At 38.0% G+C, this 3,571-nt stretch overlaps 1 non-coding gene across 1 annotated transcript; it reads left to right on the top strand.

Moving 5' to 3' along the window:
* The first annotated feature begins 614 nt into the window (after positions 1-614).
* LOC141644471 (small nucleolar RNA R71) lies at positions 615-721 on the top strand. The gene has a single exon (XR_012544087.1). It is a non-coding gene; the product is annotated as a small nucleolar RNA R71 (small nucleolar RNA).
* The last annotated feature ends 2,850 nt before the right edge of the window (positions 722-3,571 follow it).

Here is a 3,571-nt window from a genome sequence, read left to right as displayed (position 1 = left end):
TGTTGATTATATGGAGTTTGATTTTGGTAACCTTGGTTTTGGTTGTAAAAGGGTGTTTGATTTTGGTTTCTCATGGGAGGTGAGGTGGTTGATGGTTTTGAACATTTTGGCTTTTGTATGAGAGAGTTGGGTGGAATTTGGTGTTTTCATTGTAATAATTGGAATAAGGGGTACCACTCTTGTATGCTTGAAAAGCATTCACTTGTTCATTCGTTTCTCTACATTCACTTTGGTCATGTCCCAAAGTTCAACAATTCTAACATATCCCACTTGGGATTGATGAAGATGTCGTCATGGCATTAACATGATGCTTTGGTGATTTTCAGGCTTCTTCAAGTCTAGCCATAGCTTTTTCGAACTTCAAGTTGATGGTATCAATGTGAGCACTAAGTTGAGCACCCAATTGAGTAATAGAGTGCACTTCATGCAATCCTCCTCTAGTAGCCTTGAGAGGTCTACTATATTGTGAATTATGGACCGCCATTTCCTCAATCTTGTTCCAAGTTTGATTATCGTCAACTTCGGTGAACATACCATTTGATCCCATGTTGAGAATGTTTCTTGAGTCTTCATAAAGACCATTCCAAAATTGTTGAACCAAGAACCACTCGCTAAGTCCATGATGAGGACATGAGCGATAAATTCCCTTGAACCGCTCCCAAGCTTCATACAAAGATTCTTCATCTCTTTGCTTAAAGGCCGTAATTTGAGCTCTTAGCATGTTAGTCTTTTCCGGTGGGTAGAACTTTTTGTAGAAAGCTAGAGCCAACTTCTTCCAAGAGTAGCCTTATCAAGGCCTTTCAACCATTGTTTTGCGGTGCCAATTAGAGAAAAAGGATATAACACCCATCGAATTTGGTCTTGAGTTACACCGGTTTGAGAGATCGCATCACAATAGTCATAAAAAGTCTCCATGTGAGAGTGAAGGTATTCACTAGGCATCCCCCCAAATTGGCTTCTTTCGACTAATTGGATAAATGCGGATTTGGCAATAAAATTTCCGGTTAAGTGTTGTGGTGTGGGAGTACCATTGGATAGGTTCTCCTCGGTTGGTACGGAATGTAATGAAAATTTAGGCATTGTGGGTTGATTTTGTGTTGGATTTTGTGTTTGGTTCTCCTCACCTTTTCTTGCAAAAGGGTTGACGAACTCAATAGTATTTGGTTGAATATCTACAACCTCACCAATACCTCTCAAAGTACCTCTAGCAAGTCTTCTATTGTTTGTCAAAGTCCTTTCAATTTCGTGATCAAAGGGTAACAAGTTACCTTGTGATCTTCTAGACATGCAAAATATCAAACAACTTGGAAATAATTAGAACAAACCTTGAGGAGTTTTGCTTCCCCAAGGCAAAGAAAGACACAACTAATAACAATCTAAGAAAATCTAAATTAAGTTAACACCGTCCCCGGCAACGGTGCCATTTTTGGTCGTACTCACTTGGAGGTTTAGTTTTCGGTACTTGTCGTTAGGAGCACCTAGACCAAAACAATATTTATATCTCCACAAACAACTCTACTATTAGTAAAGAGGCAAGTAAAGGTCGGATCCCAAGGGACGGGTATTGAAGTAAGATTTTCAATTGTAAGTAGCGGTGTCTAAGGGTGTCACAATTTGGGGTTTGAATAAAAGATCACTAAACTAAATAGCAATGAAAGTAAATAAGCAAGATGATTAAAAAAGGGTGTAAACAATTGATAAAAGGCACTAGGGTGTCATGGGGTCATAGGGGATTCATGGGAATTGGTCATACAAACATATTCTCAAATTATAAGCAAGCAATTATTGTTGTGATAGATCGAGTTGGTTTATATCTTACAATCCTAGGAAAGTTTAGGTCCTGGAGCCGAATCGATTAGATTGTACAACACCCACAAGTCGACTTAATCTTCCCTACTCAACTATATGCATGGTATAATGAGACTCGAGTTGGTTTATATCTTACAAGTCTCATTGAAAAGATAAGTGATGGGTAAAAAATGCAAGGATTCATATGCTCTCATTTCATCAAACATAACATGTACATAAGTTGAGATAACAACAAGCAAGCAAATAAACTATGGAAACATATTAAATTAAGCATGAATCATCCCCCATGTTGGTTTCCCCTAATTACCTATTAACCCTAGTTAAGGAAACTACTCACTCATTATCATGTTGAACATGCTAGCAAGGTTGTCAATCATACCTACAAAGTGAAACATGATGAATAAATGAAGATGATTAACAATAATTAAAAAGGGATTAAGAGAATTATACCTACTAATGATTCCAATAATAAAGCAAAGAATAATAGAAGTAGTCGATGATTGATTGGAAGGTTGTCAATCTCCCAATAATAACCCAAATAATCTTCAATTACCCAAAATGAAAGATGAACAAAAGAGAGATTAAGGAAATGAGATTTGTATTAAGACTTGATTAAAAGTTGATTACAAGACTAAAGAGAGATTAGATTGATATATACTACACTAAAAATTGATAAGAAGAACATGATTATCTAATTATACTAATGGGGTATTTATAGTGGGGATTAGGTACACAAATTAGGGTTTACTAAGGGCTTAAATGACGATTAAGTCCTTGAGGAATCGCTCCTCTCAGAAAAATATGCGAGTCTCTTTTTTGCCGGTCTTTCCGAGATATGCGCATCCTTCATAGAACAATGAGAGAATGGAAAGTTGCTGTAACACAATCCGAGCGTCCAAGGCACGGGACGAGCGGATTGTCTGGCTTTTGGACGAGTGGATTCATTGGCTGGATGGGCGGATTGTGGCGTTTTTGGATGAGCGTCCCTCTGCCAAAGACGCTCAGATTCCTGGTCTTGGACGGGCGTCCCGAGGGCAATCCGCTCGGATTCTGAGTCAGCTTCTTCCTTTCTTCTTTTCTTCCTCCTTCTTCCAACAATCCTCGGGGATTTCGTTGGAGATGCAAGGATCTTTTCTCATCATTGCCCAACTACTATAATATGTACAAAGGCCTTCTAGTCTTGTCTTCTCTTTGATGCTTGGTCATTGAATTCAATCTATTTAGCTCTATTTTGCCATAAAAATGCAAGGTTTGCACTCCTTTTCTACCAAGGGAACAAAACCTCAAAGAATATGCAAAACAAAGGACTAAAGATAATAAATGACCTAAATATGTACTAAAAAGCATGGGAACAAGGCTAATTCGGGGACTAAATACGCTCAAATAATGGTCACATCAGATTCCCTAGCCACTCCTTAACGGAAGTGAGCGATAGAATATCATTCCCGATGAGCAATATGTAATCCACATATAGGACAAGAAATGCAACCTTACTCTCACTAAACTTCATGTATAAACACGGTTCTTCAACACTTCTAGTGAAACCATATTGTTTAATAACATGATCAAAGCGATGATTCTAATTCCGAGATGCTTTCTTAAGACCATAGATGTACTTCTTGAGCTTACACACCTTCTTAGGGTTAGATGTAACCACAAAACCTTCAGGTTGTATCATGTACACTTCCTCTTCTAGAATCCAATTCAAGAAGGCAGTTTTGACATCCATTTTCCAAATCTCATAATTATGAAATGCGGCAAC

The sequence above is a fragment of the Silene latifolia genome, chromosome 2, assembly GCF_048544455.1.
Source record: "Silene latifolia isolate original U9 population chromosome 2, ASM4854445v1, whole genome shotgun sequence".
NCBI classification, from domain to species: domain Eukaryota; kingdom Viridiplantae; phylum Streptophyta; class Magnoliopsida; order Caryophyllales; family Caryophyllaceae; genus Silene; species Silene latifolia.
Note: the sequence above shows the minus strand (reverse complement) of the source record. Positions and strands in the feature narration are given on the sequence as shown.